This window comes from Triturus cristatus, chromosome 4_1 (genome assembly GCF_964204655.1).
Source record: "Triturus cristatus chromosome 4_1, aTriCri1.1, whole genome shotgun sequence".
Lineage (NCBI taxonomy): Eukaryota > Metazoa > Chordata > Amphibia > Caudata > Salamandridae > Triturus > Triturus cristatus.
Genome location: NC_140585.1, coordinates 1060032857 through 1060057118, shown reverse-complemented (window position 1 = coordinate 1060057118; position 24262 = coordinate 1060032857).

The window sequence follows — 24262 nt, the reverse complement described above, 5'->3', positions numbered from 1 at the left end:
TTACTGCCGCTCTAACCACATGGTTGGAAATGCTTTTTTCTTTTTTGAAAGCAAACAATGGAGCACTTGCAAGAGATTGATCCAAATTCGGGACAAGGTGCCAGTTCTGATGAATTACTTTTTTAAGTTGATTAGAAATTGGACAGTATGTTGTGACAAACACCTGTCGTTGCATAGACTATTTTTATTTTTTGTGAAGTAATGTTTCCCTGGGGGTCCACCATGCTCTTCTCATTGCTGTTTTGACAAGTTGTTTTGGGTATCCCCGATCAAGGAGCATGTTAGGAGGTTATTTGCATGGAAAGTGTATTCATCTTTGTAGAAGCAATTGCGGCGTATTCTTAAAAATTGTCCATAGGACAAATTCTCTTTCAAACCTCTTGGATGGTTGCTGGAAAAATGTAGCACCTTGTTTCTATCCATTGGTTTTTTGTACAAGGTCGTCAAAAGGCCATCTTCAGCCGGGTAAACTTCCACATCAAGGAAAGTCATTCGATGATATGAGTGGTTCAGACTGAATTTAATGTCAGGTGTCCTTTGATTGAGCCATTCATGGAATTGGAGTAGTGGTTCTACATCTTCTGTCCACACCAAGAAGATGTCATCTATGAAGCGCATCCAATTAGCGATGAACTGTTGGAATGGATTATTGTTATGGATAAACCTCTCTTCATACATACCCATGAAAAGGACTGCTAATTCTGGAGCAAAGGGGCAACCCATTGCTGCTCCTTTAGTCTGGTAAAAGAAGTCACCTCTAAACGTAAAATAGTTATTTTTAAGTGCAAAAGAAGCTAATTCGATTATAAATTCTGTGGGTACCCTTACTGGTTTCACTCTTTTCTCCAAAAAGTAGGTTAATACTACTAAGCCATCGTCCTGTGGGATTTGAGTATATAATGATGTGACATCTAGGGTAACCATGATGTTCTTGGTGGCCTCAAAATTTACATTGTCCAGTTTTTTTATGAAGTCTGTAGTGTCTTGGAGATAAGATGGAACTTCATGCATAAAAGGTTTTAAGAAATGGTCCACATATTTCGAAATAGGTTCAATTAAAGAATTGCATCCTGACACTATCGGTCTTCCTGGTGGACAAGTTTCATTTTTATGGACCTTAGGAAAAATATAAAAAACTGGGGTCCTTGGATGTTTATTTTGTAAATATTCATATTCTTTTGGCCCTAAAAAACCTAGGTCGAAACCTGTTTTTAAGATGCTAAACAGTATTCCTTGAAGTTCAACTGTAGGATCTTTTGGAATATTTCTAAAGCAAGCTTGGTCATTTAGTTGTTTGAACAACTCTGTTGTAAGATTTTGGTTGTGTCTTTTTATTGGTGTATAGATTGACAAAAAAAATGTGATTCATAATCATATATAAAAAAGAAATGAATTTAAATGGAATTATTTTTCTAAAATAAAAAACTATTGGCTAGTTCCGGTTGGCATTGACAAGTGTTCATGCGCCGTGTGAATCTATTCTAGAGGAATATCAGTATTGGCAATTTCGGTGTTATTGGTATTATTGGGCTCAGTCTTACTGATTAGAGCCAAACCCATTGTTGTTCTTTAACCTTCATCGAAGAGCACAACATCCTCGACCCGTCACAATCCGGCTTCAGAAAAAAACACAGCACAGAAACTGCCCTCCTCACCGCAACAGACGACATCCGCTCCCTACTGGACAAAGGAGAAAAAGTAGCCCTCATCCTCCTCGACCTCTCAGCGGCTTTCGACACAGTATCCCACCGCACCCTAATATGCAGACTCCAAGACGCAGGTATCTGGGACAAAGCCCTAGACTGGATCTACTCCTTCGTCTCCGGCAGAACGCAACAAGTAAGACTCCCCCCTTTCCTCTCGGACCCTACACCAACCACCTGCGGAGTCCTCCAGGGGTCCTCCCTCAGCCCAACACTCTTCAACATCTACATGGCTCCTCTCACCCCCATCGTCTGAACCTACGGACTCAACATTGTTTCATATGCAGACAACACCCAACTCATCCTCTACCTATTCAACGAAGCCAATGCAGCCAAACACAACTTCCAAGAAGGCATGGATGAGCAGCAGCTGCCTACAACTCAACACCAACAAAACAGAAGTACTCATCATGGGCCCACACCCCGATGGCTGGAGCAACACCTGGTTGCCCCCCACCCTCGGTAACCCACCCGCCCCCACAGATCACGCACGCAACCTGGAAATCATCCTAGACTCCGAGCTCAAAATGGACCGCCAGATCAACTCTGTCACATCCTCCTGCTTCCACATCCTCCGCCTCCTACAGAAGACCTTCAAATGGATCCCCATCGAGCACAGAAAAACCGTCACCCATGCCCTTGTCACCAGCAGATTCGACTACAGCAACGCACTCTACTCCGGAATAAACAAAAACCTCACCCGTAAGTTACAAAACATCCAGAACGCCGCCGCAAGACTGGTGCTCAACCTACTACGACACTGCCACATCGCCAAACACCTGCGCAAACTCCACTGGCTCCCCATCGAGGCTAGAATCACCTTCAAGATCCTCACCCACGCACACAAAGCCCTCCACAACACCGGACCAGCAGACTTCAACAGCCGAATCAACTTCCACGCACCCTAAAGAACTCAACGATCAGCCCAGCTCTCCTACGCCGTAGTTCCCCGCGCCAGAAAGACCAGATCAGGAGGCTGCTCCTTTTCCTTCCTCGCAGCCAGAGCATGGAACGCCCTACCGCTCCACCTCAGGCAGACAACATTACTCCCCATCTTCGCGAGAAACCTCAAAACCTGGCTCTTCAACAGACTTTGATGAACTGGAAGCTGCACCTCCCCTCTCTCCAGCGCCTTGAGACCCTTACGAGTGAATAAATCCGTGATTGATTGATTATATTGCAAGGGTGCATGCGTTGGTATTAGGCTACCGAAATGGCACTATCGCAGGGGCAAAGGACAGGAATGGACCATATTGTAAAAATACAGTGCATTCCTGCACTTTCTCTGTGATGCAGTGCAGCACAGCAAGGTAAATTGCTGCGCTGCCCTGCGCCACAATTCCAGTAAATATGCCCCATAGGTTGTGTGAGATGTAGCTAAATAAAATGTTAAGATCCATCTTTTCAGTGTTCTATTGCATCTTAATTTAGCAGCAAATCGACAATCAAAAACTAACAATATTCAACCATGGAAACACTGATAAAGACAAAAATAGATATCACTAAACAAAAAAGTATGTTGAAAGCAATACTCCAGAAAAATCGTCATGCTAAGGAAAATGTCTGGGTCCATATGTTGAAATTAGAATTACGGAAACCAAGACTGCTCGTGTAATAACACTAGCAGCCATGGTTTAATATTTGACTCATGGTTTAATGTTTGTTATTCGAAAACATGCTGTGCTCGTTTAAAATGTTTGCTGCACATGTGGCACTGCATGACTGTTTTTATTGTTTTCTGGACCTTTTGCCTGATTTATACAGCCCATTGCTTGATACCAGTACACAATCACATTATCATTCTTGTTTGGTGTATCTGAACATGAACGGTTAATAATGGCAGATCCGTTTTTTTCCCCATCCAATATTCATACTATCGTTCTGCCTACTTTAGCTTGATGTATATTTTTTAAAGTTCACGGGCTTTTCTATTACTTCTTGATAAATGTTTCAGTTTATTGGTGGGCATGTAATGCACTCAATTAGTCTTTATTTGGTGTGTTTGATATAGGGGATTTTGATTATTTTGCCCATGTTCTTAGAAATTGAATGAAATTAACCTGTCAAAAGGATTAATGGTCTGGTTATGTTCCTCTCTTGTGATTAACATGGACGCTGCTCCAGCAGACTGCTCTGAATTGAGAACCACCCCCTAGAAATGCTCCCTGTAGTGCATATGCATGCCTACCTCAGCAGACATGAGAGCAGAATCTGTAAATATTAATTACATCTACATGACATGAAATGAATCAGAAATGCAGACGAAATGTCAAAATGAGCATGGTTTCTGAATTTGAAAGTAAATTAATGTTTCACATCTCCTTTTCAAAATAAGAATCAGGTTTGGGTCTGTGACTCAATGTGTAGATAAAACATGTTTTTGCATATTCCAATTATAACATATTGGAAGGTTAGTGTGCATACGATGAACAATAAATGAAAGAAAAATGGGGGTTCCTCAGACCTCGGAATAGCAGATGCAAAAAATACATAGGGGCAGATTTATAACGGACTTGCGCCACTTTTACGCCGCCGTTGCGTCACTTTTGTGACGCAGCAGCGGCGTAAACCCTGCGCCATGTTGCGCCCCATTTACAACGTGACGCATCTAGGGAGATGCGTCACGTTGTAATGCCTGCGCCACATGTGGGCGTACCTGCACAGGGGGGGGGGCGTTCCGGCGCAGGACCGCCTCCGAAAAGTGGCTGAGTGAAATCTACAAGATTTCACTAAGTCACTTTTCCGGCCATGCTGCGTCATAACCCTGCGCCTGCTTGAAGCAGGCGTAAGGATGGACGCAGCATTGTAACGATAGGGCACCCCCAAGCCTTGCTGGAGCTGCGTCGAGCTTGCGGCGCAACTCCAGCAATGCGCCAACCTTCCGCCATCAGAGGCGTTACGCATCTGTTTATCCTTGCGCCACGATGTGCTGCATTGTAAATGCGGCGTATCTATTGTGGCACAAGGGTAAACATTCGTGACGCATCTTCCCTGGCGCATCCATGCTGATTTGCAGGGATGCGCCAGGGAACATAAATCTGCCCCTAAGTGTAAACTTTCCAGCTGGGTGTAGTGGGTATGATTTATTTCACCTCAATTTTACCTGTGTACAAATGAGGAACAATACCTGTTTTGCATACTGTAGCGCCTACAGTGCACAATTTTGCCCTCCACATATTCCAAAGGAAGAGTCCACTTGTAATTGCCCATGTACAAGGGGCTGAATTCTATCTTCACCCTTTGCTTTTGTGCCTTATTTTACACTTTGGCTCCCTGACTCTGAAAACCACACACACATATAGCGGGTGTGGCGTGCAGTGGCAGGATGGCATATCCTGTTCTTGCTGGGGCATTTAGTGCGACTGGTCCATGAAGGTTAGAGGTCTGGGATGGCAGCCTGATTGGGACCATGACGGAAAGAGCGTCTATTTGTGGTCTTGCTCTTGGAAAGTGGGTATTTTACCCATTCCCATATGGCTGCCTGTACATCCCCATACTTCATAATCCAAAGTGGCACATTCATATCCAGTGGATTGTTTCCTCTTTCTGGGAATCAGCCTTTCAGTATGGGAACTATAAAAGGGCAAGAGGGCTGTGGGTGCAGGGTTCGCTGCAATCACTTCTCACACACCAAATAGTGCCTCAACAGTGCCCTCATGGATTGATGAATTGAAGACGGTGTTAAACCTCATTTCCATTAGGCAATGTGTTTCCCAGGTGAGGCACCTCCCAGCAAATCAAAAATACTAAAAATACAGTTGATTAAACAAAAGGGACCACTCAGTAACTGAGGTTTAGATGAGTGGAATAATTTAAGGGTTTTATTGCTAAAAAAAGAAATGGGAAATGGAAAAATTGCCATGAAGGCTGTCAGCAAATAGAGCATTAAAGAGGAGTGCAAATTCAAAAATATTCTCAGTGGTTAGTAAATTCCACTCAGAAATGGACAGCATCACTGGTAGCACTCAGAAAAGCTCTCTCTCATCCCTAAATCAAGGGATTTATGTAGGAAACATTCTCATGGAATAGAAAGTGCAGATTCATTATGGTGTGAACAAAACTATCATAATATTAGCAAACCAAAACATGGGTCCCAATTACGATGTTGGGTGGACGGCCACAGGCCGTTGATGGCGATCTGCCCGTCATCCAGAGTAACAGTCTGACCGCCAAATTACAATGCCGGCGGTAAGAGCGATCAGGGTGGGGGAAAGACCTCCACTTCTGGCAGGCTCAAGGAGCCTGTCAAAGTGGTGGTCGGCCCATAATCCCTACTATGGGGGTGGTGCCTGTACAGGTACCTCCGTAGGGATTACGATGTTCATTTGCCTCTGTCTTTACTTGGCGGTCCAACCACCATGTAAAGGCAGGAAGAAAGGGACCTTGCAGGGCCCCCATGGGCCTCCGCTAGGGGGCCCAGGGGGCACATGTAGTTCCTCTTCACATCCATGCACCTTTTGCCAGGCACTGTGTGCCTGGCACACGGTGCATGGATGTGCACAAAATGCATTTTTCTAGTGCTGCTTGTGCTGCGGCTCTTTTCCTGGGCCACAGCACAAGTCACAGTAGAAAAATGCATTTTACGACCTCCTGAATGGCGATTGTATCATAATAGAGAGCGCAGAGCTGCCGACTCATTGTAGGACGGTTCCTGCTCTGAAAGGATGCGCCATCGTAATTAGGCCCATAGTTTCATAAGCACAGTTTTATTAAACATCATATTGCCTTAGCACTTAAGCACTGTTCCACTACATGAATATTAATTCTGCCCATTCCATGCTTATGTCATATGGAGATGGTCGAACAAAGTATATACATGAACACCAGCAAACTATTATGGCAGAGTGAGGTAGCAGAAGATACTTGGAAAAAGATAAGAATATTTCATCAAAAAGAGCAAGAGCAACGATAATGGAAATAAACAAACATGGCTCTTCTTGATTGTGTGCTGCATAAATTGCGAACCGTGACATTTGCAGGAAAAAACATCCATTTTGACACAGATGGCAGTTGGGACTAAATTAAGGCCTAGTTAACATGAGTCAGGGGGACACACTTTTGAATGTCATAGGCAATTTGCTTCAAAGACAGTAGCGCAGTAGCAATGTGTACATGTATAATCGTGAGTGAATCTGCATTCTACACGCTGTTAATGATGCACAAAAATACAAAAGCAGAAACATCTTTACCAGGGAAAACAGGATCAGTGCTGCAATTCAGTCAAATATAATTTTGCATCAAGTTCATTGTACCTTCTATATTGTTTTGCCTTTTGGATCTTATTTTTCTCAGGATCTGGAAAAAGTCAATATTATTCTAAAGCCTGCTCCACCCACTTTTCAGCTCTTTGCTTGTGTCATTTATTGCCGGGTGACTCGCCTGCCTACCATTCTACTTCTGATTCCCTGCTTGGAATTTTTTTGTCATTTCTCAGTTTTCTCCATAATGACCCTTTCTTGGGTCACCTGCCTACCATTCTACTTTTGATTCCTTGCTTGGAATTTTTTTGCCACTTCGCAGTTTTCTCCATAGTGACCCTTTCTTAGAGACACCTGTTATTTACACATATAGTTAAAGCATGGTTAGACACCATGGCTACTGAAGGGAGTCAGCCTTACCTTGGGCAAGCTAAACTAAGACAGATAGAGTACCCTTTGCATCCTTCCATTACTGCTGCGTGCACTCTTCAACAAATGATACATAAGGCAATTCAGCACTCAGTCTGGTAGCGGAAAACAGTGGCACCACATTTACATTGGGGGATGCACCCATGTAAATTTTACTCTGAAAGAGAGACTGATGAAGGCTTCCACTGGCAAGGTGTACCTGGACCGGTTTCGGGGTTCCACCCCTCATCAGCCAGGATAGCTCGACTCCAGTGGCATGACAAGCACGGGACCCCAGCATTTCTGCCGTCAATTCTTTCTTTGGCATATGTCTCCCTAAGTGGGAAAGGTATGCCCAGACGTGGGTCCCGTGCTCACTACACCACTGGATTCAAGCTTGCCTGGCTGATGAAGGGTGATGCTCTGAAACCGGTCCCAAGATGCTTGTTTCCGGTCCAGGGAGGACCTGGCTTGGCAGTGTGTGCTGGACTGCTCCCATAAGGAACAGGGACAAGACTGATTTGCATATGGCTTGTTCCAAACTGGGGTGGTGTAGTGAGCAAAATAATTATGGCTTAAACCCAGATCCTTGGGACTGGGGGTGAATGTTTGCACTGTCCAGCATTCCGTCCATCAATTGTTTCTTTTGCCTATGTCACCCTAAGTGGGAAGGGTATGCCCAGACGTGGGTCCTGTGCTCACTACACCACTGGATTCAAGCTAGCATGACTGATGAAGGGTGATGCCCTGAAACCAGTCCCAGGATGCTTGTTTCCGGTCCAGTTAGGACCTGGCTTGGCAGATTGGGCTGGACTGTTCCCATAGAAAACAAGGTCAAGACTGATTTGCATATGGCTGGGTCCAAACTGGGGTGGTGTGGTGAGAAAAATAATGATGGATTAAACCCAGATCCTTGTGAATGGGGGTGAATGTTTAGATTGTCCAGCATTCCGTCCATCAATTGTTTCTTGTGCATATGTCACCCTAAGTAGGAAGGGTATGCCCAGACGTGGGTCCTGTGCTCACTACTACACTGGATACAAGCTAGCCTGGCTGATGAAGGGTGATGCCCTGAAACCAGTCCAGGGATGCTTGTTTCCGGTCCAGGGAAGACCTGGCTCGGCAGTTCAGGCTGGGCTGTTCTCATAAGGAAGAGGGTAAAGACTGATTTGGATATGGCTGGGTCCAAACTGGGGTTGTGTGGTGAGCAAACGAATGATGGATTAAACCCAGATCCTTGTGACTGGTAGTGAATGTTTGCATTGTCCAGCATTCCATACATCAATTGTTTCTTTTGCATACTAGAGGAATAACATTAGTAATTACTGAAAACTACTGAATATTTAGTATATTTGAAAGAGAGAAAACAATGTTGAAGGTAGGCATATCTAATTCAAATATTGATTTGCCCTGTTTTGTCAGGAGGTGATTTGCTGGATTACTAGTTCTATAATACTATTGTAAATTATAACTGTTGCATTATAGCCCTCAATTTTGACCATTACCATGCAATTAAAACCATTAAACTGGCATCACCACATAGTTTGAAGCATAATTATTATATTTTTCTCTATATAAACAGAATGACAATACAATAAAAGGATGACAATACTAAGGGCCTTACTTCGAGTTTGGTGGTCTATGAACCTCTGTACCAGTGGTGGCAGTTTGAACATGGTGAGCTCAGTAGTCCAACTGCCGTATTACAAGATAGTCAGATTGTGTTTCTGAAGACAGTGGCTGAACCGCTGACACACCACAGACAGCCATGGTCAGGGAAAGGCACCTGCCATAGGGCGGTACTGAAGAGCTCTACTGCCGTCTGTATTAAAAGTTCGCTTTCCAACGAGTCGACTTTGGTGGTCCGACCGCCATCTTTGAGTCAGCAGTAACAAATTATTTGGGGTGCATACTCACCCCTCTCCTGTTCTTTGAGGCAGAGTTTGACGTGGATCCCTTTCTTTAGGTCCCCCTTTCACAAAAGCATCTTCACCCCAAGGATTGCAACCCTGTTTGAGGCGATATGCAGGTGAGTTCTTTTTGTACAATATACCCATTGCCTGGACTGCTTACATTTGGGCCAGACTCTGGCAATGGGTAGGTAGTATTTATCCACATGTATCAAGCAAATGCAGCCGCAATGTTCACACAGGCTTCCATACATATGGTAAAATAATCACAACCACTGCAAGATCTTCACAGCTGCACCACTGGCACCGTGGTCAACTTGTAATACGGAGGTCGACCGCCAGCATAGTGGGCCACAGGCGGACACGGTTTTCGGGCAGTCAGACTACCAAACTCGTAATAAGAGTCAGAGCATTTCTATATTATGGGGAAAAACAGGAATCTGGTCTATTAAAATGTAACCTTGACAGAAATAGAAACATTGTTCAATAGGAGCAGTTTCAATATTGTCCTAAACCTCAAAATTGTTTTTTTCAAACAAAACAAAATCTTGACACATTTAGACTTCCGCCTTTATTGACAGTTGCACAAAGCTTGCCTCCTAATGCTCTGCTAAGGGGAAGCTCCTCAGGAAGGGGCATCTAGTGGGCATAGCAGGCACATCACAGATCTTACATGGGAGGGGGTGTTTGGGTTTGGGTGGAGTGCCCTTGGGGTTGAGACAGTTGCCCCTGGGTTTGGGGGGTGCCCTGTGGTTTGAGAGGGAGGGTACGGTTTTGGAAGGGGTGCTATTGCTTTTGGTACGGGTAGTTTTTGATGTGGAAGGGGTGAAATTGGGTGTGGTCTGAGAATAGGGAATTTGGATGGAGACGGGGCAGAAGGTGGGCCCAAAGTTGCGATGGTTGGGAGGTTGTGGTCAGTGAGGAGGCTAGACTTTGAAAAAACCTCTGTAGGTCAGACATAGCACTTTGAATGCCTTCCATGTAGGACACCATGTGTGCAATTGTCAGCCGAGCTCCTGGATGGCATTCAGTAGTGCACTCTGACCTGCGGAGATGTTCCGGAGGAGGTCAATAGCCTCCTCACTCAGCACAGCTGGGGGGCAGGGGGTGAGGTGCCTGAAGCGAAGGAGACACTACCCCTTTTAGGGGGACAGGTATGGCCAACTTGGGGAAAGCAAGAGGGAGGGTGTATATGGTACTCCTGTTGGTGGACAAGGATGCAGATGTAGCAGGAGCAGTAGGGTTCACCACCATTAGGGAGTGCTCGCTGGATGTTGAGGAGTTGGCCTCCTCTGTTGCACTCCCCTTGCCCTCCATGCCACTGGGTTCCTCGGTGATGGTGGTGTCCGCACCTGAAACACACTCGCAGCTGCTTCACTGTCTACATTGGCGAGTTCTCCTTCACTTTCCCCAGAAAATGCTGAAATTACATATGCAATAGTGTTATTGAATCTGTGTAAACAGAATGGATCATGAACTTTGATCACAAAACAGTTCCACGTTTTCAGATTTCACCTGCTTCAACGCTAACAAACTTTAGTTCTACATTAGCATAAGCTCATGCATGCAGGCAACATTTTCAGAAAACATTTGATCAAAGTTATGTCATTCCCCATGATAGCTTCTATATCGTATGATCTTTTTTTTCTTATCCATTATTATGTCTCTCCCAGGAACTGTTTCGCACCTGATGAACTGATGTCACCAACAAGGATATCAACTAAAAATTCATCTGTGTAGTGTTTTCACTAGACCTTAAAATCTGCATACTTGTCATTCTCAATAATTGAAATATGAATAAATGGGTGCCAACAAGTACTCCAATATTAGCATAAACTAAAAGCAGGTTCCCTTTGTTTGGGCATTTTCACAATGGTAACACTTATTTCAAGTCAATAAAGTATATGCCAATTGTCAAAAATTATAAATGAATTCTGTACTGAAGTAGCTTAGCAATTTATAACATGCTAAATAGATACCAATGCTGTTGAAGACAGTCAGACACAAATATTTGATTTATGTGGATTGACAAATGACTTCTACAGCATAAACAAATACATACCGCTTGAAACATTTCTAATTCTCTTCAGTACAGAGCAACACATCTTCACATTTGACTCCTAAATATCTCTAGTTATTTGAACATTGTTTTTATCTGTGTGAAATTGTTTCATTAAATATGCTGGCATTCACTGTAGTCAAAAAGTTGCAGAACATCACAGTAACCATTACATACAATGATTCATATATAACAGTTCCTTCAAAGATTCAAATGTAAATCACAATATGCAACATATTACACCTTGATGCATTTTAACATTTGCCTAATGAGTCATGTGTTTGGCCTGATAATGATTTTTCCTGATGGGGTACGCCTACATGTATGTGATGAAACATTCCATCTTCTAAAATCTCTTTAAGATTCCCATTTTTCTCCATCATTGATTTTTCATCTGGACATCACAAAGCACACTGAGAACTGCAGGGGTCTGAGGGGTGGGAGCTACTGGTAGCTCCCACACAACTGTTTTGAGAGCTCTGATCTAGGCAGAGTGATTTGTGGGACCATACACATAGCAAACATCATTTTCATTTGGTTTTTACAGAAAACATTTTTATGTAAAGTTGTAAAGGGTATATAAAATGTTGTCTAATTTCCATTATGTGAGTATTCAATGTCCCGCTTTGGGAGGCATCACTCATTTTAATTGTCATTATTGATATTGAACATTTATCCTAACATCATGAACGAGTGCTCTCCACTTTTTATGGATGTTATGTTTAACATTCATCTCTTTCCATCCATCTTACATATTTTATGCATTACTCAGTACTAGCAGAAATGATGAGGTTTCTCCTAACATAAGAGTGGTCTATAACCCGCTACTCTATTACATCCGCAACGCTACATACATTACGGCCGCTATGATGAGGTATCAGGAGTCTTCGCATCTAGAGCCGTCTGAGGGATATTTACCTCCTGCGCACAGATAGAGTTCCACACACTCCCCCCACCATTATGGGGGTTGAGAGTTAGTGGTCTAGTCCGTCTCCCCGCCACGCCTGGCAACGTATGCGTCTGACGTGCTTGCGTGGCTTAGGGAGAGACGGTTTAAAACTTGGTAAGACCGGTGAGGCCAGTGACCTACACGGCGACGGGAGGGACTGCTTGAGGGCAAACAACTCACCTTGACGAAGTAAGTGCATACTTGATGGGGCGGACAGTGACGACATTCTCTCGGTCCCTACGGGCTTGCTCAAACTGTTCACAATGAGCTTTTCCGAGGAGCCGATTTTAATGCAAGATTGATATTGATAATTTCTATACTCATTTCAATAGTGTTGGATTTGAGTTTTACTCCAACATCATGATGCTTACATAAAGTATAACCACATGACCAGTTTCAATATCACCCGATGAGCTGATATGTTATGTATGTTTCAATCTACTATAATGTGTTTTACAGAGTTTGACTATAGGGAGTTGTTCTCACTCCCCTGCCATTTTGAGTGTTGAACTTCAATTAACTCGGTAAGATCAATCGAGTGCATAGGTGTGTTTACTTTCTCTCCCGCGCAGTGATGGCGGGATCTTTTAAACTTATCAGAGGGTACAGTGACCTGGTATTGTGTTATATGGTGCAATGGCAACTAGTGGGACGTTTTTGGTATTTCCACTTATACTATGGGGCCAACACTAATGGTTATGTTCTATAATGTTGCGATAACGCCCAACGCCTGATCGCTGTATTTTATGGGTTCGGGTGCACTACCCAGGATGTTTGGTACATGTGTTGTCACTATTATCATGATAACTAACACTTTGTCACCTGACACTTGTTTTTATGTGTCTTGTTGCAGGTTCCCCACGGAATCCATTCCAGCACATTTGTAGGGAGTATTCATTGAGAAGGGGTGCCTATTCCCTGCTCCTGGACCAAGGAGGCAGGGGTAGTACCCATGGGATTGTTTCTTTATTGTGAAGTCCTGAAGAAAGCCGGGGTAATGATTAATTGAATCTTTTATTCGGCAGAAACATGATGACATTTGCTTGCAGAGTGGAGGGGTAGCTGATTCATTATAGTCCACCATACCTTCATCCACTGGTCAACTTCTCGACCTTTTCCTTTTTACTCTGGGCAAGGGAGTCCATAATTAAAGTGAGATTGAGGACATCCTTTGATCCAGTTTTACATCGTTAGTACTACTTCTTTGTTGTGTGTTTATGGCATTAAAGGAGGTTGAAGTGGGACTTATATTCCTCTTACCCCTTTCTTTCCGTTTGTGTGGTTAGTGTTCAATGTAGCACATGTAATTCAAAGATATATATAGGTAGGTCTCTACATACGCACCAATTAGAATCTAGGGCTTTAAACACACAACACATACTAAGGTTGTTGCTTTTTCACATTGTAAAGTGCGTAGAAATACCGAACACCATTGTCCACCATAAGGAACAACATTATTTTACACTTCACATCACTAACTACACTTCCTGCAGGAACTCAATGGGACATTGTAGCTTGTGTTAATGGACAAATACCTGTTAGACAGATTCCATACTCATTTCAGACAAGTACCAGTTCCTCAAGTGAGCCATAGAGCTGGCCATACAGGGAGAAGATCTCCTGTGCCTGCAAGTCCAGCTCCTCTGGTGAGAAGGTAGGGGCCCTCTCACTTTTTCGACCAGCCACCATTGCCCCCAGTGGTAACTAACAGCAGCAAAATTGAGAAGGTACTGATTGCAACAGTGTTAGGAGGCAAGTGAGCTCTTTTTCCAAGTGCCGTGTACATGTACGCGGATGTATGTGATCGTTATCGGACTTGGACACAGCCATTGGCCTTCATACATTATTTTCACCAACGTTAACCTATAGCTGTGCCTGATGGGAACTTATCACCCACTACGTGGTCAACTTCTGCCGCAGGCGTCTGGTTCCAAAAGTACTGTTGGCGAGGTCAGACACCCACATTTTAGAAGTTCAAAATAGTGTGTTTATGACTGTTAAGTGCATCACCACCAGTCAAAATGGGGGCTAGTTTGTTTACAGAGTCAAACATAGATTGACACTCATTCTTTTAAAAATAAACTTTTATATGTATTGCGTTACTGTGCTGCAAAGCGATATTAGCACAGTGTTGTTTACACCTCCATTGATGGTATTTTTTCAGGAAAACCTTTTTTATATATATGTGTAAATAATACATTTGCTATGTATTATTTAAACTTTTAAAAACATTATTTTAGGCTATCAATGTAATTTGTGAAGAAAAAAGGACAAAAAGCTAATTTTTTATGACAATTTATAGTATAACCATATATAATTTGAACAACTACATGAATTTAGTGTTAAATATCAAATTTATTACTGTAAAAAATTAGAAAAATCTTCAAATGTTTTACCACTGCAGACATATACGAACCCTGGGAGAGTGAGGAAATGACATTTCCAGACAATGCCCGTATGGAAGAAAGGGATATAAGCAAGAAGTTCAGATTGAATTGGCAAACTATACTGGATTCATGTCATCAGCCTCACAACAGAAATCCCACATCTAATACACCAATTGTCAACCTCATGGCAGTACTTCATTTTGTGGCAACAGGATCCTTCCAATACACTGTGGCAGTATTTGGTGGAATGTCACAACCAACAGTTAGTGGTGTGCTACAAGAAGTTATATCTTCAATGATGAGACACATCAACAGCTTCATCTAGTTTCCAAGGCAGCAAGATTTAGGGAACTTGTCTGGTCTGGGTCACCTGCCACATGTGGTTGAAGCAATTGATGGCACACATATTGCCTAGTGCCACCACATGCCAGAAAACACGTCTACCGGAATCAGAATCACTTCCATTTAATCAATGTGCAAGTTGTCTGCTTACCATATTTATACACTGCAAGGATCTGTGTGTGTTTTTCTGGCTCCGCCTATGAGTTCTTTTGCTCTAAGGAACAGCTCCATACCCCTTCAAGGGCCAGATGTACGAACAGCAAAATTGCGCCTCGTAAATTGCGACTCATTTTGCGAGTCACAATTTGCGAGTCACAATTTGCAAGGTGCAATTTACCATGTACAACAGTGTGTTGCACTGTTTGCAATATCCAATGGGGTCGCAATTTGCGAGCCCATTGGGAATGACAGGCCCTTCCAGGTATGGTGGCCTGCTGGGCTCAGCCGAGCACCATGTCTGGGACTGCTTTTAAATAAAGCAGTTTTTTTTAAATGCAGTCTGTTTTCCTTAAAGGAAAATGGGATGCATTAAAAAAAATGAAACATTTTCGTTCATTTTTTAAGGGCAAGTTGTGGTCCCTGGGACCATTGCCTGCCATTAAAAAATATTTTTAGAAACAATCACAAAGTGGAAGGGGTCCCCTGGGGACCCCTTCCAAATTGCGAATGCATTACCACCCTCTTGAAGAGGGTGGTCATTTGCGAGTGTTTCGCAACCGCAATTGCAGTCACAAAACATTCGTACATTGATTTGCGGACGCAATTAGGAATGCAACGCCCCTTCCTAATTGTGACTTGAAATTCATAAATAGCGAGTCACAAATAAATTGTGACTCGCTATTTAGGACTTGTACATGGCCCACAGTGATTTTGCATGTGTAAACAGGTCACAAACCCGTTTGCGCATGCAAAATCACATCGTACATCTGGCCCCAAATGTCACAACTTGGACATGAGTGGCCGTGGCTTGTTGGTCAGTACAATCTTTCATAATATTATTTGGGGAATATCTATTTGAATAATCTGCAATGATGTTACATATTTTTGGCACTGTTTTTGACTTCCATCTAGGAGACTCAACTTATCCCAACTGACCATGGTTGTTGGCAGCGATGAGGAATTCAACAATGCCAGGGGAAGTCTGCTTCAATGAGGCCCATGGAAGAACACAGCGGACAGTAGAGCGGACTTTCAGGCTCCTAAAGGTAAGATTTTGCTGTCTGGAAAAACTGGTGGAGCCCTCCTCTGCTCACCTGATAAGGTGCACCAAATCACTGTGGCCTGCTGCATGCTTCACAACATCGCCCTGTGACGGAACATCCCATATATCGTAGAGGATCGCGACCATTAAGAGCTATCGGGTGAGGATCCTGAAATGCCTAATGAAGATGGTAGTGTGAAAAGGAAGGAGTTGACTTACATCAAAAATGTCATTGGGAACTTCTTCTCATCAGTGTAAGTGTACCTTAACATGTTATCACACTCACCGTTACACCAACTATTGATGTGATGATGAGAGAAGTATGTGGTGGTAATTTGTTAGGAAGGGAAGTCCAGGGAAATTCAGGCCAAAGGTGTTTGTTGATCAAAGTTTTGAACTCAAAACAAAGAGAAGGGGGGCTAGGAGCCAATAAAGTTTCAGTATCTAGGCTCCCAAACAATTGGAACAGTACCTCCTTGGTTGACATAATGATGAATGCTTTGACACCTTGACTACTGTGTTTAGCTTCATTGTTTATCTCAAAGATTTTTTGAAACTGTGCCCTCCAAAAGTTGACTTTGTAATGTCTCTATTATCTTATGTTTGATTGGTAATCTTATTGTTTTGATCTGTTTTAGGTTCTGTCATCATCGTTTGGCCATTTCAGAGTTGAGAAATTTGCAGGTATATGGTGCTGTTTCAAAGTACCAAAGGAGCATGGATTGATCCTGGGAAAGACAGACACAGACTTTGTATGTTCAAATCTTGTACCAAGGCAACTTGCACTTTGATTGAATGGAAGATTTGAAGATTACATTGGGCTTGTTCTCTGTCGTGTGTTGGCACTAAGGCAATATGTGTGACATCATAGCTCAAACTACATGTGGTAGTGCTGCCAAATCATGCTAATCTCCGTTCACATTGGGAAAATGCTCATTGTGTGTGTTAGACCTGTCAGCCCTAGGGTGGTCTTACCCCGTTTTTTTTGCCCTTGTCTTCTCATTTTTGCCACCATCTTTTTGTTGGCCCTTGGTCTCTGGGCACCTTACCACTGCCAAACAGTGCTGAGGTGCAGGTGCTCTCTCCTAATAACATGGCTGCCACAGACCCCTGCTACTGCTGAGTGGCCATTGCATACACGCACTAGTGGTTAGGAGCAGGCTGGGACATCTTGATACTGTATCCGCCTTTTTGTCCCATAGACAGATATGTGGAAGCTCCTGGAACCTTCCAGCCCTGGGAGGGGTTATGCTTTGACGCCTTTACAGGAGGGTCACCTGACCTAGGGGTATAAGAGGAAAGGAGGGAAACTGAACTAGTTAGTTGGGGCACCACTGGACCTGGGGGAACCTCTGCCGGAGCGTAGGCGGTTGGGCCTAGGGGAGAAACCTACACTACTGGGACTGATTGAGTCTAGGCCCTGCTGTACCCAAGTTAGATGAGGGACTCTGCCTGCCTGCTGATCTTGCCTGGTGAGGGGGAAACCCAGGGGACCAACTCCAGTATGCTGCAGGGAACCATCCTGCCCTCTGAAGCCTGCCAACTCAACCCCCTTCTCCCCCTCATAAGCCTGCCAAGGAGACCTGCCATCATCCTTCCCCCAGAGATAAGCGCTTGCTGAAAACGTGGGTGGACCGTTGTGAGCCACTGGAGGATCTACAGGTAAAGCACTGTGCCCATCTAGCGCTGCACTGCCAGAACTGTGCTCCCCAGAGGAATGATCCACTCCTGCTGGCCCCAAGCGCTGTGTGGCCTCTAAACTCTACTTGCCCTAACAGCACTGAACTGCCGCTGTGCCTCTCCCCCCTGCCATGTCTCCCAAGCGCTAAGGTCCCGAAGCGCTGCCAGCCATCACCGCCGCAGCCCAGGATTCAGCGGAGCTACCGCTGTGCTCATTTCAAGTGGTAACTGCTAAGCGCTGTAACCTCTAAGCGCTACACGCCCCCAAATCACCGCCGCAGCCCGGTACCTGCAACCCCCATGCTGAGCCCTGGGAGCGCTCGCCTGCCGAGGATCACCGCAGCGGCCCGGGCACTGAGAAGGAGGAGGCGCTACCTGTGTCGCTGACGGGTGCGCCGTGGGCCCAGGTATCACCGCCGCAGCCTGGGTCCCTGCCACCACCGCGATCGCATGCTGCTGACATCACCGCTGTGGCCCCCGAAGCCTCGAGAGGGCCGCCGCGGTATTGGGGAGGCCTGCACCAGGCCGGCGAAGCCAGCGCGGCCTGTATCACGTGACGGGGGCGCAGGCCACGTCACCAGCCACGCCCCCGCCAGTGCCGCATAGCCATTGGACAAGGCTGCCGCGCCCCCAGCAAGCCGCACCGGGATTGACCGCTGCGGGTGCGGCCTTCGAGGCCTGTGCCCCGGTTGATCCCGGGACGAAGAAGACGCTGGAGCGCCGGGACCGGCTCTGACACCCCCCTGCCTCGCCTCAACCTCGAGGAAGAACCGCGGGGAGCCCGCTTTGCCTGCACGGGCTCCCGCCTGAACTAGAACCCCGGGGACAGAGCCGTGCTGCCTCGTTGGGAGGCCCAAAGCCTACAGGAAACCCCCCAGGGGGGGAGCAGAAGTTCTAGGGGACGGCGGGGCTGCTGAGGAGCCTCGTGCGATCAGCGTGGCAGCCCCGTGACGGCCCCTCGCCTCAGGGAGCTGCCACCGGGCCCTGTAGGCCTGTTTGGGTCTTCTTAGTGGAGTGGTTTGGCCGGGCCTGAGACTTAGTCAAAGGTAGCTGACTGGTCACCGGGATTAGCCCTTGTCCTATATCCTTTGCAGAATGCTCCTACACTGGAAATGCTGCCTGGGTTATCCCTACCAACCCAGTGCTACCCTGATTAATGTGAACATTGAAATGTTGTGCCTATGATGCACTAGTTACCGTTAGAGCCTTGTTGTTATGGGCCTGAAGTTTTAGAGAAGAATTGATGCCTGTTTTGTGATGCAATGAATTTATTCACCTGGATGAATTAATTGCTATCTTGAGATTTGCTAATCCATTGATATGAATTGTTGGAATTAATTCATTGTTGCCCTGCGATCACCTGTTTTAGCTACTTGAATTAACTTAATGTTGCCTTGAATTATCTGCATTATTCCTGAAATGAATTGATTCACCTCAACTTGAAATAGTTAAAGAATCTTGTTTTTACCCAACAACTTGGTGTGGTGTCCCTCAATGTGTGCGCATTATTGAATCCATGTGGGTGAGTGCTGCACAACTGCTTTACACATTGCCTTCGGGTGCCTTCCTACCTCGCGCCAAGCTACCACATCGGAATTGGTGACCCCAGTTCTAACATTGGTGTTCAGCAGTGGGATTGGGTCTTGTGCTTGTGCAGAACCCTACAGGGATTCAGTGTGCGCCGCAATTGGACACCTGTTGTATCGCAAGCCTAACAATTTGCCCTTCACTGTCTGATTGAGTGTATAGGCTGCTGTTTTGAACCTGTTGCCTACGTCCTAGTGTTTTCCCTTGAATTGTTTGGGGCCCCACCTGTCAGGATGGAGTTCGAGCTGGCCAAACTAGAAATGTATACGTTGCGGAGCTGAGGGAGTTCTGTCAGGGGATGGGGGTGTCTGTCAAGCGAGGCGCCAAGAGAGAGGAGCTTCAAAAAGCTTTGAGGGCATGGGTATTGGCCCACCCGGGGGGAGAGGGGATGAGGGACAGGGGGAGCCGGGGGCTTCGGGGGAGCTGGGCGCTCGAGGGGAACCGGGCACTCCAGGAGAGTTGGGCCTACTGCAGGTAGACAGTAGTGACAATGTGTTGCCAGGGAGACGTTCCAGGGCAGGTAGTAGTGTGTCAGCAGGGAGTGTGTCGGTGGAGGAGTACAAGGACAGGAGGGAGGAGAGGTAATTGAGATTAGTGCTTGCTAGGATGGAGAAGGAGAGAGAGGAGAAGAGGCTAGCCATGGAGGAAAGGAAGCTTGCGCATGAGCTCAGCCGAAAGGAATTGGAGTTGCGAGCATTGCAACTAGGGACGCAAGGCAACAGGAATGGTGGCAGCGTACCCGCTGAGGCTCCACGAGAGCCTAAGTTTTATCTACCGAAGGAGGTGGTGGCCAGTTTTAGTGTCTGGATGACATAGATAAGTGGTTGGCGGCCTACGAGGTGTCCTTGGTAGCCCATGGGGTGCCCGAGAGTTACTGGGGGGGCCTATACCGGTACATGCCTCCCATGGCAAGGGACACACTCTTGACCTTAGACAGAGAAGAGCGAACAAATTACCCTGTCATGAAGGAGGCCCTGCTTAGAAAGTTTGGTCTCACTCCAGAGAAGTATCGCCAGAGGTTCCGCAACAGCCATAAGCTTCCCACACAGAACTGGGTGGATTTTTGTGATTATGCACGTAAGGCCTTAGAGGGTTGGGTGCGTGGCAGCGAAGTGAGCGACTATGAGGGGCTGTACAACTTGTTTTTAAGAGAGCACCTCCTCGATAAATGTTTTCCAGAGCTGCATCAACACCTGGTGGACCGCAAGCTGACCGACCCTCGGAAGCTTGCGGAGGAGGCAGATACCTGGGTTAGCACTCGGGTGTCCCACAAGGGACCTGGGGGAGAACCCCAGAAAGGCAGACCGGGCTTACCCCAGAAGAGAGAGGGGGGAGATAAAAAGAAGGAGTTCTTTAAAGGCCCCCAAAATAGACCACAAGGGAAGGGGGTAGGTTCCCCACCCCTATCTGGATCACAGAAACCCACTTACCCTGACAAGAGTCAGCAGCCCAGAACTGTCCGGTGTTACGAATGTGGGAAGGTTGGGCACCACAAGGGGGATTCCCAGTGTCGCAAACGGACCCCAGCCCCCACAGGAGGTAAGAGCCCCGGGGTGGCTAGTGTAGGGCTGGGGGAGGAGTTGTCCCTAGATGAGGGGGGTGAGTGGACAGGCTTGACCCTGGTTTCACTGGGGGATAGAGAGATGGTCCCAGTGACGCAGTTGCCCTCGAACACTGCCAAGTACCAGCAGAGGGTACGGGTTAACGGGGAGGAGGTGGAGGCTCAAAGGGACACGGGTGCCAGCATGACGATGGCAAGACGTCAGCTGGTGTCCCCAGAGCAGGTGATTCTGGAAGTATTCCACCCGGTGGTAATGGCTGATAACAGCCAGAGTCATTACCCCGTGGCCCAAGTTCCCTTTGAGTGGGGAGGAGTATCAGGCCAGTTGAGAGTCGCCGTAAGCCCTGTCATGCCATTGGATTGTCTGCTCGGAAACGACTTGGAACATACCGCCTGGAAAGAAGTGCAGTTCAACGCCCATGCTGAGATGCTGGGGTTACCAGGATGGACCTACGTGGTCACGAGGTCCATGGCTGCCCGGCAAGGAACTCAACCCTGGTTGGAGCCTGGAACAATGGCCCAGCCCAATGCTGGTCGAGAGGACGTTGTGGAGGACACACCCTGCGAGATGGATGGGGAGCTCACGGAGGTGACCCCGGAGTCCGCGGAGGTGGATATTGTTCCCTTGGGGGACTTGCCAACCCCTGCAGAGTGGCAGGTGGAAGGAGGGCCTACCCGGGAGGAATTTTGTCAGGCACAGAGAGAGTGCCCCACGCTTGAAGGTATCCGGCGGCAGGCTGAAGCCCAAGCGACGAACCAAGAGACCGGCAATTACCATATTTACAGGGAGGATGGCCTCCTCTACAGGCGAGTGGCAAGACTGGGACTAAGTTGAAGGTCCCTCTGGAACCGCTCCCGGTTGTCGGTACCCCTTTTGAGCGGGTAGGCATTGACATTGCCGGACCGATGGACCCGCCGACTTTTTCGGGACACCGGTTCATCTTGGTGTTGGTGGACCACGCCACCCGGTACCTGGAGGTGATCCCTCTGAGGACCATCACTGCACCTGCGCTGGCCTTGATGGGGATTTTCACCCGGGTGGGATTCCCAAAGGTCGTGGTGTCAGATAGGGGCACTAATTTTATGTTGGCCTACATGCAGGCCATGTGGAAGGAGTGCGGAGTGACCTACCGGTTCTCCACTCCTTACTACCCCCAGACTAACGGGCTCGTAGAACGCTTCAATAAGACTCTGAAGGGGTTGATCCGGAGCCTGCCAGAGGACTTGAGATGGAAGTGGGACGTCCTCTTACCCTGTCTGCTGTTCTCCTACCGAGAGGTGCCGCAGAATGGGGTCGGTTTCAGCCCCTTTGACCTGCACTATGGCCTTCCCGTTAGGGGGACCCTCAGTCTTGTGAAGGAGGGGTGGGAGAAGACTCCTATGAAGCTTCCCCGAGACGTGGTCAGCTACATGCTGGCATTCCGCAGCCAGATGGCCAAGCTGTGGAAGCAACTGCAAGCCTCAGACAACCTGGAGTCTAGTCAAGCCGTCATGAAGGAGTGGTATGACCGCAACGCTCGGACGGTGGAGTTGGATGTTGGACAGAAGGGGTGGGTCATGGAGCCCAGAGAGCTTAGCACCCTCAAGGACCGGTGGACTGGACCATACGACATTGTGGAGAAGAGAGGCCAGACCACTTACGTTGTTGACCTCAAGACCCCCCGACAACCCCATAGGGTGTTCCACATCAACCGCCTGAAGCTGCACCACGAGCGATCAGAGCTTGCTCTCCTCATGGTGACGGATGGGAGCGAAGAGGAAGAGAGCGAGCCTCTTCCGGACCTTCTGGTGGCCCAAGAGAAGGACGGATCGGTGGAGGCAGTGGTCCTCTCCCCATCCTTGACCCCTGAGCAACAGAGGAACTGCCGCCAGGTCTTGGAGCAGTACACCTCGTTGTTCTCCCTCACTCCTGGGATCACGCATCTGTGTACCCATGACGGGGACACAGGGGACAGCCCACCCATGAAAACCAAGTCTTACCGGCTGTCCGACAAGATCAAGAACAGCATCCAGAGTGAGGTAGCCAAGATGTTGGAGCTGGGGGTGATTGAGCCTTCCAGCAGCCCTCGGGCTAGTCCGGTGGTGTTGGTGCCAAAAGCGGCCCCACCGGGCACCACACCGGAACTTCGGTTCTGTGTGGATTACCGTGGCTTGAACTCCGTGACCAAGACGGATGCTCACCCGATCCCTAGGGCGGATGAGCTGATTGACCGACTGGGAGCAGGTCGCTATCTGAGTACCATTGACATGACGTCAGGATATTGGCAGATTGCCATGGCAGATGGAGCCAAGGAGAAGACTACGTTCTCCACCCCCGAGGGCCACTTTTAATTTCGGGTGATGCCCTTCGGGCTAAAGAATGCTCCGGCCACTTTCCAGTGGTTGGTCAACCAGGTGCTTTCTGGCCTAGAGGCCTTCTCAGCTGCCTACATAGCTGTCTTCAGTGGCAGCTGGGAGGACCATCTGGAACACCTCCAGGAGGTACTACAGGCTCTACAACGGGCTGGCCTGACCATCAAGACTAGCAAGTGCCAGATTGGACAGGGCTCTGTCATCTACCTGGGACACCGGGTGGGCGGGGGTAAGGTGCAACCCCTCCAGGCCAAAATTGAGACCATCTTGGCCTGGGAGCCCCCCAAAACCCACACGGAGGTCCGGGCTTTTCTCGGCCTCACGGGTTACTACCGCCGGTTTTTCAAGGGGTATGGAACCATCGTGGCCCCCCTGACTGAGTTGACCTCTAAGAAGCAACCCGTAAAGTCATCTGGATGGCTACCTGTCAGGAAGCATTTGACACCCTTAAGCACGCGCTGTGCACCGCCCCGGTGCTTAGAACTCCAGATTTCAAATAGGAATTCATCGTGCAGGCAGACGCCTCTGAGCATGGCATTGGAGCTGTGCTCTCTCAACTGAATGAGGAAGGCCAAGACCAGCCAGTGGCCTTTTTTTCCCGAAGACTACTCCCCGGGAACAGCGGTGGAGTACCATAGAACGTGAAGCTTTCGCCGTGGTTTGGGCCCTGAAGAAGCTGAGGCCATATCTTTTTGGCTCTCACTTCCTCATTCAGGCCGACCACCGACCCCTTCGCTGGGTCATGCAAATGAGAGGCAAAAACCCCAAATTGTTGAGGTGGTCCATTTCCCTCCAGGGTGGAACATCGACCCGGAGTAGACCACGCCAACGCTGACGGTCTCTCTCTGTTCTTCCACCTTAGTGATGAGAATTCCCTAGAGGTTGGTTAGCTCTCCCCACTTTCGGCTGGGGGGGTCGCATGTTA